The sequence below is a fragment of the Cyanistes caeruleus genome, chromosome 3 (genome assembly GCF_971803275.1).
Source record: "Cyanistes caeruleus chromosome 3, bCyaCae1.hap1.1, whole genome shotgun sequence".
NCBI lineage: Eukaryota > Metazoa > Chordata > Aves > Passeriformes > Paridae > Cyanistes > Cyanistes caeruleus.
This window is the reverse complement of record NC_141703.1, coordinates 100,349,751-100,362,531: the sequence shown is the minus strand read 5'-3', so window position 1 is coordinate 100,362,531 and position 12,781 is coordinate 100,349,751. Positions and strand designations below refer to the sequence as shown.

General features: G+C 35.3%; 1 protein-coding gene across 1 annotated transcript in view; it reads right to left on the bottom strand.

The window, feature by feature from the left end:
- Positions 1–12,781, bottom strand: part of NCAM2 (neural cell adhesion molecule 2) — a 281,301-nt gene that overhangs the window by 250,182 nt on the left and 18,338 nt on the right. The gene's annotated exons all lie outside the window — the stretch shown is intronic.

Genomic DNA, 12,781 nt, shown 5'->3' with positions numbered 1-12,781 from the left:
GGAAGTGGCTGCTATTTCACAGTTGTAATTAGAAGATCAAACAACTAAGAGAAGCATTTTCCTGACCTATGTGAGGATGAGAAAGTAAAAATCTTATTCCTTTCTTTGAGAAGATAAACTCTCTCATCAAATCGGCTGCCCTTAATACATATGTGGCTTGTTTGACTTACTGAATTCAGTTTGAGAAATTAGAAATTTGAACTCTCAGAAGTTCCTCTTATTTTGGCAACCATTACAGAATTCACCTTACTAAAAAAAAACCAAAACATTTAAGAATTATGCAAATCTCTGTATGTATGGAGAGCCATCCAAAACCTGCAAGAATGTTTTACACTGAAACAAGAACTGTATTAATGCAATACAGTGATACACATCAGTCCCTATGCTGATTATTTCTCAGACATACACATATCCAATTTTATATAATTTAAAAAATGTTAACAAAGAATCAACACTGCATAGTCCTATAGATGCAACTAGTAGCATCCATATGTGGAATACTGGAACTGAGCACTTTATAAATTTATTATTAACACAGTTTATGATAAAAAACCTGTGGTATGTTCTATGATGGTAAGGAAATATTTGTAATTAATTGTGATTAATTTGTAATATTTGTAATTAATTTTAATTAAACAACAAACTAAACAAAACAAAACAAAACCACCCCTAACCTATAAGAACAAGTTAACAAGGGTCACATTTTTAAAAAAATAATTATTTAACCCTGAAGATTTGAGTACAATCAAGGTAGAATTTAATTTTTTTCCCTTTCTATACAGCTGAACCTCATATTTGTGACATGCTAAAAAAACTTATTTTCTGTTCTGTAAAGGCTTCTGTTGAGTCTAGAAATATCTTTTAGCTATAAGCCCTACAATCTATCCAGAGATGTAAGAAAACTACCATACTTTGTACTCACAGACCTTTTTCCATTATTTCCTCTTCAACTATTTTTCCATTATTATGGCTGATGGAATATTAAAACATTTTGAGTACATTAAAGAAAGATCTTACTCAAATATTGAACTGACCGCTGCTCATTTCCAAACTAGAAATGGATAGGTATATGGATATTTTTCAGCCTCAAACTGATCATGCAAACAGACTGCAAATTTAATGACTTCCTGACACTGCAAAAAATAAGAATTCTTCTTTCTCTGCATGCAGTTAAAATTTACAGAGAGCTGGAACTCAGAAATTTAGCTTTTTTGCTGAGTATAACATTAGTATTACAAGAGTATAACTACCTTAATTTGATCACAGATGTATAAAGTAGCATATGCTTTACTTACTGGACATAGGTATGATCATATGATGAAATATGTACTTCTAAACATTACAGTATGTGCACACATCAATCTTCCCTGATGATCCCAATATCACACTTATTAATTACTCATGTTAGAATCAAAGGATCCAAAAATCAAATTATTTCATTTCTAAAACCTTCATATCACTGTAATGCAGAAGAACTTTTTTGCATTTACCTTAAAAAGACCAAAAAAACCCCAAACAAAACCTCCCAAATCTACAGCCCGTACCCCACATGACTATTTCAGTTAGTGATAAAACGGTGCTTATGAGCTGCAGCTTGAATTTTAAGCCATTCTTTCAATACCTCACAAATATGACTGTAATTGGTACACAGAAGCAGAACAGGAACAAAGCCAAACAGCAGCATCACATGTGTAAGCAATACAGAGAGGATTTCAAAATGAATACAGAATACAAACATGAGTCTTAGGTATTAAGTGTAATCCCCAAAATATCCATTTAAATTGAGAAGCTGCATGTCACTGACTTTTGTTAAAAGGGCAACAGCTTCTAACTTCTCTAGAAGTGCATAGTGTTTTAGGCAGTGGAAATTTGTCATATTAATGGCACACACATTTCTCTAAAACAAAGCAGCCTCCTAGATTTTAATACTATATATATTTTTAAAAAAATCTGACCAAAAAAATTAGTTTATTCACCTTTTTAAGAATACAACATCAGAAACAAAACCCCCAGTGCTTCACACATTAATAGTGGTGTTACTACAGGGAGTAAAGAAAACTGTTTCAACTCAAAGCACCAAGTGCCAGCACTATATAGAGATACACCATGAAATACACTTGGATGAACTCCAGGATTGAGAACCACCAGAAAAGCAATTGAGTGTTCAAGAGTTCATCTGTCTTTCTGACATAGTATGGATTCAGTGCCCCCAGATGAAAATGTCCTGACAATCTCAGCAGTAAACCAGCAGTCCTGGTTTTAGTCTGTCAGTAAACAAATGGAAATGTGAAATTATACCTCATTGTCCTGTTTTGACTTAGAGGCTAGAGAAAAATAGGAAAAACACAATATATTTTTTTTTTAATTAGGGCTATATAACCATAATTATCCTAAAAACATTACATTTATCCATAAAGATTTTGCTCTCTAAGTAATTCTTAAATACTGGAACATATACAAAGACTGACAGACAGGATATGTCATGGTAGGAAATATAATAGAAAAAAAAAGAGCAGTTGGTTTCTGTACTTATATTTTGCATGTTTGCTTTGTTAGCATCAGCCTACGAATCAGCCTTAATTACTGTACATGTAGATTTCATTCCTTAAATATCAAGAGGGATGTAGTAAACCATATGATAGACTGCCCTACCATATCTTGAACAAAATTTTATTATACTTTAGCTCTTTTTATACTATAGTTCTTTTTGCAGGTAGCAGCAAGTGCATAGGTAAAGATATATCAGTTATAAACACTCAGTTGTTTGGATTCTTTGAATTTCTTCAATATTGAAATGAATGGCGATACGGAGAAACAAAATTTCAGATCACATCACAGGAAATTTATTAAACATCCTAAATAGACCTCTACAAAGAGTATCTATTTATTCACAGCCTACTTAGAACATCTAAATAAATGTTTTTAGGGTTTAAAAGTCAGTTTATGTAATAAATTCCATTACCAACTCAGCTGAATGCAAATTCCCTGTACAGAAGAAGCAAGAACCTGACTTCAAGAATTGGTTGTTTGATCATATTTTTTGTTCTTACCCTAAAAAATTCCTTGCTTTCAGAGGCCTGCCCCTTTTTCACAGATTAGCTCAGATTAAAATAGTTGAAAGGGAAAATAAAAAATTTAAAAGTAAGAAACTTCAAGAACAAATTAGTATAAGACTCTGATAAAATTGCTTTCGGTCTAAACAAAATTGTAACAAAAAGTAACAAAATTGCTAATAAAAGAACATGGAATTCAGCCCAATTTATAGCAGATACTAAAGTCAAAAGAGAAAGTGGCCAAAAGTATTAGAGCACACAGTTGCTGAAGTATTACATGAGATTCCCAAGCCAGTTCCAGAATGGTTTTTTGTTGTTTTTTTTTCTTTTTATGTTTCATAAGTACTTTACAAGCTCTCAAATGCACATTATTTGAAGTATTTGCATCTATGGTAAAGAAAGGAATTTTAATACTCTTTATCCAACTATTTCAGATGTTGTAACAACTGATAGAATGCACTTCTAGTCAATTTTAAAGGAGGAATAAGCTATAAGCACTAGAGAATATGCATTTATTTGCTACTTTTTTAAAGTACTAACCTAATAATTGCTTTGCTTTCCTTACCAAAAAAAAATCAAATATCTCATTGAGTCTATTATTTAGTCTCCTTTGATGACTGTCCTTTCAAAATCTCCTTGGTTTTCTTTCCTCAACATAAAAAGCAGATTAAAATTAAATCTGAAATTAAGTCCAAAGAATCACAGAATGAGTAGGTTGGAAAAGACCTTCAAGATCAAGTCCAACCCACAACCTAATACCTTAATTAAACCATGGCACCAAGTGCCATATCCAGTGTTTTTTTAAACATATCCAGGGATGGTGACTCCACCATCTCCCCAGGTAGACCATTACAGTATTTTATCACTCTTTCCGTGAAGAACTTGTTCCTAATGTCCAACCTAAATTTCCCTTGGTGCAGCTTAAAGCTGTGTCTTAAGTCTTGGTATCTCTCAATACTGTGAATTCACACACACAGACACCTTACCAACTGCTCCAAAACACCAATCAAACAGTGTTTCTTTATGGCTCACCAAACAACGCCACACAACACTGATTCTGCCAAAATAAACTTTACTGAGCCATGAATGTGGCTTAAGATATGGAGCTGTTCAGAAGAAACTAGGCAGCCACTGGCTTCCTTTAAAAAATCCCAGGTTATGCTGCATTCCCCTGTGAAGGGACCCCCAAGGATCACTGAGTCCAACTCCTGGCTCTGCACAAGACAGTCCAACAATCCCACCCTGTCTGTGGGAGTGTTGTCCAAATGTTCCTTGAGCTCTGGCAGCCTTGGTGCTGTGATCACTCCCTGGGGAGCCTGCTCCAGTGCCTGAACACCCTCCAGGGAAAGAGTATGTGGCTATTATGCAAGTCCTTGCAGCTAAATGTCCCATGCCAGCACAGGCCATGGGCAGCTCTCCCAACATACAGAGCCTGTGCCCATCAAACCAAGCTGCAAAACCCTAATCAACAGGGTGAGTTGCCCACTCCAAAATAGATGTTCTGGTTATCACATTGGTTATTATCTGGCTTGGACTCGAAATTTCTAGCTAGAGTTCTGTAAAGCAAATTAGACCTTTCCCCAGACCTTCAATGTTTCTCATTTTATCAGTATTATAAGACTGAAAAAGCTAATAGTAGTGATATTTAATAATAATAATAATAATAATAATAATAATAATAATAATTGCAATCAGTAAAGCAGGAAATTATTCACAGCTTAAGTTTCACTTTCTTTAATGATAGTTTTTTTCATATTAGTTACCCTTCAGCTTATACTACCTGATCTCATCAGAGCTGGTCAGCTCAACAGCTGTAGGGTGAAATATACTAAAAAATAAACCAAGAAAGAAGATTAAATTAGCATCTAATTTTTTTTTTTTTTGGTGAATTTCAGTTTTATAGCTCTTAAGTAACAAGTAGATATTTGTTATTAAACTCAGAAATACATTTTCAGCCGTGAAACATCTTGATGGATCAAAGAAAAATGGAATCCTTTTTCCACACAAAAGCTCAATATAAAAAGGAAAAAAATGCTAATAGAAACTTTGCCTCAGCCAATTTTATTAGATTAATGCAGTATGACAAATCAATGTAATATTCCCATATTTATAAGAGAGTTGCTCAGCTATGTAAATATAATTTGCTTGGCTGGGATTCTTTCCCCCTCCCCTTCCTTCCCTGAATTAATATTTTATACACCTCATACAACAGAAAAACAAGGTGAGCACAACCTTTTTAAGACTTTGAAAGATTTTAAGAACTCAACAGAAGGGATGTATTAACTCCTTGTGTCCCTTGTTTTTTCTGTTTAGTACTCATAGATAACAATTTCTGTGGCACATTAAGTCTAAGAGTATTTTAGCAGAGGTAAATTCTGTAGTTCTCACCTGGAAGGATTATGTGAGCAGTACTTTAACTATAAAAAATGCCCCACGTACAGACAAGCACACACCAAGTAAAGATCTGAGGACAGAGCATGGGTACAAATTTCCTTTCATTTGGTGCCAGCCTATTTGCTTTTCAATTTTCCTCTTAAAAAACACAGCCAAAGAAAAAGAGCAACCAAAATCAAACCTTTTAGCTTTTCCACAGGAGGTTCTACAGCTTTAAGTTTTTTATAGTTCTGGTTAAACCACTAGAGAACTCATTATAAGCCAATATATGCTGTAAATAGGTATATCAAAATAATTACACTGTTCAAAAACATAAGTTAAATTTGAACTCATCAATAAAAAGGGTAACTTTTTCTTTACAAAAGAATGCAGAGGTCTATTTTAAAAAATCCCATAAAATTAAAAAAAAAGGGGTGTTTGATTCAAAGTTTGTTACTATAACAGATGTCAAATGACACTACATATAAACAAATATATTTATAAGCTTTAAATTAAAACCACATGAGTTATTACAAGTTTCCAGCTGTTAATTGACTCTTACTGAACTGTTTTAATATTATGACTTATTTTTTAGTTAGGGAAACAAAAAATCAAAGTAAATCTTTTTATGATCATTGTAGTTTGAGGCTATAGTAACTGAACACGTTTGCTATTTTTTATGGGTTTTTTACCCCAAATCTAAATATTTTCCACAGATAAAGACATGACCACTGCCTTAAAAATCTTTCCTGGTGTTAAAAGCATATTTCATGCTTTTATGTGGTCAAGCCACTTTACACCATCCAGGCATGCTGTAGTTTCCTTATATTAGAGTTCTTTGAAAATACACAATAATCTCTAATTTCTTTTCCAAGGGAACCCTCAGAAACACTCTGGGATACTCTTGAAATGTGTAGTGGTTTAAGTTCACCAATTTCAGTTTCCCAGATGCAGATAGGTTCTCTGATAGTCCAGGCAAGGTGTTCAATTGCTTAACGCCCTCTGTCTCTACAGCCACTAACACAAAATGTAAATGTGTAACATTTAGGAGATGACCTTATCTGTAAAACTTAAAAGCCCACTCAGTTGTGGACAATTATGTTTTTTCTGTAAAAACCTTATTCATACATGGGACTTTTTAAAAATCATATTGTGTTGGATTGGCATTTAGGGAAAACAAAGAAAAACACCTAAGGAAGTTTAGGCTGCTAAAGGCTGATGGGAGTTTTTTCTCCTGGCCAATAACTGGCCATTTCTGAGAACTGACAGTAGTTTTGACCATTGAAAAGTGAGACCAACCTGTGAACACCACCTTAAGACCTAAGCCCAGGAATTTCTTTGTCTCTCTTTGTTTCTGGCTGTGAAAGGTAGCAGAACTCCAGCTGGCTCTCATCCCCTGCCCAGGCCATGCAGCCCCAGCAGGGGCTGGGCTGGGCCGGCCGCAGTCCCCGGGCAGGAGATGGGGCCTGGGGGGCTCTTTCCTTAGCCCAGGCCGGGCTGGGCTCTGCTGCAGCTTCCTGGGAAGTTTCCAGGGTGGCTGAAACTTTTCTGGAGACTCCCAGCTCTAAGCGCCGCTGAGCTGAAACCCAGCACCATGCACACCTGTGGCTTGAGCGAGATTTTAACATTTTACTACTCACTACTCAGATGAGACTTGCAGATTTAATCCTTTTTCCAGGAAGAAGGCAAGAGAGAGTGATCAACAGGTAAAGAGACACCATAAACTATCAAAAATAGTGAAGAAAGGAATTAAACTTAAGATGGAGAGAGAAATAAGGAGATGCTTTAATAAGCTGAAATATTTTTCTGTTAAAGCTATGGAGATGGACAATAGTGTTCTGAAAAAACTCCTTTAATTCATGACAGAGTATACTGGGGGGAATAGAGTATTTCAAAGTGTGGATTTAAGCAAATGGTGAAGTAGCTGTGATCCTATGAGATGCTGGAACAGAAAAAGAGAAGTGATAGTTGTTGAAAATTTGTGGCCCTTAAGAGGCAAAGAGAAAACTTCTGTTTCCAGAGAGGCTCACAGAGACAGATGAAGAGAACTTTTGCCTTTGAATAACTTACGCTTAAAGTGACACCCCTTGACTTGATGGCCCAAAAAAACCCACCTCAGAGTGATGTGAAATGGGAGGAGAGAACTGATGGCAGAGTTTCTGGGCAGCTGGCATCTTAGAAATAGAAAGCCATGAAGAAAATGGTTTTCTTGTGAAAAACTCCATAGATTGTCAGAAGAGAACTTCTTTTTCTCTGCAAAGACTGATGAAAAGACTGTAGCAGTTGTAAAGTGCCTTGGGGAGGCCAAGAGTTAGTTTCAGATAAGCATTGTTAAAGGAGAGGCATGGCTGTAAGCCATGTGTGCGAATTTTGACCCCCTGTGTTGGGGGATGGGCATGTGAGCCCTGGATGAAGTTGTCCCACCCCAAACCCCTTGTGAAGGGCAGCCCAGGAGTTCTGATGGGGTTTGAATCCCTGGGGGTTCTCCCTTGGTGTGTTTCTACTGGTCCCTGACCCTGAACTCCACCCTCAAGGGTGGAGACCCTCAAGAGTTCTGTCCCTCAAAAACCCCTGCCCTGCCTCTGTTCGGGGCTCTGTTCTGGATCTGAGTTTGTTCCCATGCTGAATAAATGGTTTTATGAACAAGGAGCCCGTCTCCTTGGTGTTCCATGCTGTTCCCCAGAACCCTGCAGCTTCCCTGGATGTGATCCTGAGGTTGCGGACTACAACATATAGCAAAATTGAGACTCTTTCAACCACCATTTTGTTTTTGTTTCTGTGTTGACGTGGGAATGGTTGGGTAGTGGGGAAAAAGGGTTTCTGGAAGTTTTATTCTGGTTTCTTATTCTTGTAGTTTTTGTTAATAAACTTTCATTGTTCCTTTTAAGTTTTGAACCTGTTTTGCTCTTTTTCTAATCCACATCTCACAGCAAGAAATGAGTAAGTTTTCTAGTGATTTTTTACCTACTGCTTTAAAACCGTGACACATATGGAATTGCTTGCAGGGTACTACATATGTAAACCTTGTTTGGACAACTGTGACATTGAAAGCTATTTTTAAGAACTTACCTCAAGACTTTTCATAAGATGCTGTTGATACTGTGCTTATTATTCTGAAAATGTTTCCTTTCTTCACTGAGGAAAACTGGCAATTCAGCACTTCAGCAAAGAGCATTTCTTTGCAACAGACTACAAAAACATGCTCGAAGAAAACACATTATGCAAACGCTGCACAGCCTAATCCATATTTTATAACTACAAGAATAAGCAGAATAGATATGCTAAACACTCTTGAATGTTGGCCTTCCCCATCAAAATACCTGCATTGTTCTTCTTAAGGGAAGCAATGCAGATATTAATACAATTGTGCCAACAGAACTCAAGGCAATCAACTTGCATTTTGAAGGCATGGGATACTTATCAGCTAGAGAGCCAATTACATATGAGACACAACATACAGCTAGAAAATATTTCATGCATATTTACAGGGTTTTTTAAGCAATAAATGACTCATCTGGTTTAACTAGCTTTGACGTCATGTTTCTGTTAAATTAAAAAATGCTGCAGTTCAGCTTGTTACTCCCTTCCTAGCTATGACATGCTGCCACCAGGTGGAGATAATTTAATAAGAAACCTATTTATGTACAGAGACAGTGGGAGGAACTTTATAATATAAAACTGTTACTGTGAATTAACCAATCAAGGGGAAAAAAAATAATCTCCAAATTAACTACAGTACTGGGACATATACTTTGTATGTGCTACAAGCATTAACATATAGAGATACCAAAACTTGATAAAAAGTATTCTGACAAATCCTCAGAGATTTGATCTTAAAAATATCCAGAAATTCACACAGAAATTCTTTAAAAAGTCTCAGCAGTCATCCAACCAGAAAACCGGTTCAAATACAATCCTGCAACATTATACCACTTCACCAATGTGTGTACGTGAATAACTGTCTAAAACAAACAAAAAACGAAGTAACTTGAGGCAATTGGGTCAGGAGATCAGCTACACAGAACTGCTGCTTCTGAATATATCCAATAGATACCAGACAAATGTATGTATTAAGTGACAGCAGTAAAAAATCTGATTGTCAAAGACAATGCATGGTTACCCTCTTCACAGAGACAGATTATGGGAACAGCACATTATTTTCTTTAGGGTCTGTCATGCCACTTGCACTGTGTTTCTTCACAGTGCAATATGTATTTTAAGAGAAATGCAAACAGCTTTAAAGAACAGATATAAGCATATTTGGACAATGTAGTAGAGTCATCCCGCCCTGTTCATGTTCTACACTAGCACTGCAACCCACTCATAAGTACCACCCTGCTTTAGATAACAGGAAGAACAAGCATTCTTTCACCCTTAAGTCCTTGCTGGATGTAGATAATGGAGAAAAGAAGGCTAAGAACAAGGAAGGCACTGTATCATCCTTCATTTGAGACTCTGGCTGTCTCCAGCCAAAGACACTGCAGTCCTTAGACCACCTCTTCCATGTAAACTTCACTCTTCCAAGGGCAGACACCAGGAGACTTGCAATCACGAAGATTATATGAAGCTAGGCTGGTGGAGAAGTTCCTAATTGGCTGCATGTCAAAACAAAATCACAAGAACCAAACCTCAAATTAGCTTTACTACAAATTACATCACGAAGCGAAGATGGAGTTGGTTTCCCCTAAGAAAAAGGATTGTTAATTTTATGTGTCTGACTGTGGATCTACATAAATTTTCACATATTTAGTATTACACAAGACCTAAAAGTAGGCATTCTTTTCTTCAGATCTATAATATCCTTCCCTATTCTTCACTAAACTTTTGATTTGTTTTAGTTCTTCAGTACTTAACATAATAATGTTATCTTCATATGTAATTGCCTTAGAAACCCCTGCTTTAAATTAATTTTTCATAGTATGTATTTGAGAGTATTCTTTTTTTGTGATATAGAATTTCCTCTCTAGTCAGAGAGCAAAGTATAAAATATATTAGTATCATGAGATATATAAAGTCTTTTTAATTATACTTTGATACATTTTTTAAAACATAGAATTAAGACATTGCAAACAATGAAAAAAACAAAGCTCAGGTATTTCAAGTCAATTCATTTATATTCCTCTGACATAAGATAATAATGTCATAAAATGAAGAATATAGTAGAAAAGTGAAGATTGTTTCAGAGGTGTTTTTTAAAAGCAATATTTTATTTCTAAATTACAAACCTCTCACTTAATTGCATTTAGCCAAACCTATTTAGGGAATACAGGTGGAAATCCTGTGGTAACTGATTTGCAAATAGATAGTGTTCTAATATGGAATCATTCATGAGATGTATCAACTAAGGACATATTAAATCGGAGTTATGATGCCCTTTAATGTTTTAATGTGAGACTGGAAGAGGATTTGAACATCGACCAGAAATAGAAACCAGGTGTTTCCAAAAGCTTGAGAACAATCAGGCCACATTAAATACAGAATAACATATATATATATATATATATATATATATATATATATATATATATATATATAAAGTTGCAAGAGCAGTTACATGGAAGCAAGAAGAAATTAGCATCCTCTAAACCTGTGTGAGTTTGTGTAACTCACAAAGTGTCGTTCATGTCTTCTGATGGAATACAAGGGTCCAAGGTGTATGACCAAACAAAACACATTGAAGCAATTATTAGGTGGAAAATAGGATTTAAAATAATAGTAAATAAATGACTGGAAAACATTGTCTTCCACAAACTATAACTACAAACAAATTATGTACTTTGATATATACATGCATATTTGGATCTACTTTGAAATCATATGAACTGAACATAAATAGTGGTATAAATTTCTTTCCCCCACTGGTTACACTGAAATTCATCAGATGTATCTGATCAGAAAAATGTGACCAATATTGTATGATTTTCTCCTGTGGTAAATATTAAAATATTTACTGATATAATTGTAAACTAAGGCCTAAACAACTTTGATTTACATGGCAGAGTACTCACAAATAAAAGAAAAAAAACATCAGTTAAGTTACAAAATTTGAAACTATATCCTGCCAAGGATACTGCTGTTTCATAAAAGAGGATATGAAACATTCCAGACTCTTTCCATTTGTCCTTTCTTTTCAAGGAATGTGTGGAACTAGACTTTGACATGTCGAATGTAGGTTATTTGCTGGCACCCATGATTCTCTTTTTTTTACTTATACAAAGTTTCTTCTACAGCATTGATTAAACCCATAAATAGAGCACATTTAGGAGTACATTTGTCTCGCTTATGGGTATCCAGCCCTCTTTGCTATCTGAAAAGGCCAGGAAAAAATAGCTACACTGAAGAAATTAATGACATAAGCATAGGAAAAAGACAGAAATTTGTGTTATCCTTGATTATTTAAAACATACAAAAGTCACAAGTAAAATTCTTCTCTTCAAGATGAGTCACATTTAAGGTCTCCTCTGCAGAAAGTACAAATAGTTATCATTTCATGCTTTCAGTAACAGTTTGGCAAAACTTACTTGGCTATGACTTCTCTAAATATCAGATCTGTGAGAAATGGAAAAATAGAAACTTCCACAGATGCTGAAGGGTTTTCAATCTGCAGCCTTGGAAAGAGCTTGGGTTGATGTAATGATAAAGGTACACAGACATTGGGAAAAATTATAAACTTATGTTCCTATAATTGTAAGTAAGAATACGCCTTAACTAAGTAAGAAATAGTGTTAGGATAGTGAAGAGTTTTGAGATGTGATAGTGTGATTTATAGCGTAGGCTAAGGATTTAGAAGTTATAATAGAGTTGTGTGTACATGACCTAAGAGTTCATTGGCTGAGAGACAGACGCAGTGCGGCAGAACTTGGTAAAGGTAATAGGTTATTGAAGTCTAAACAAGCTTTGTGCTGTCTATTGGACCAAAATGTTATATATTGCTGTGTAAAGAAGAAACTCGTGACGACCTTGAGCTATGGCTGACTTGTTGCTCCTCTCCAAATCTCACACCTTCAAGACCAATGTCTTATCTGGCTTACTTGAGCAATAAATCATCTTAAATAGCACTTTGGTCCCATCCCTCATTATTCATCTCGACATAGATCCTTCTTTAAACATATCCAGAGTAGTTTGTGTCAGTTCCACAAAAACATTAATCCTTCTGTTTTTCTAATGGGCATAATTTCTATTTTCTTCCACTGTTTGAAGATTCTTACTTATTTTGTGAAGTCAAATCATTTAGAAACCATTTATTTTGGTAAACAGGGGTGGACTCTACAGTTCTATTTCAAAGCACTTGTGAAATGCCACCTATTTTTCATCTCAAGTTTTGGACTTACTTTAGAATGAGAATAATTTGTAAT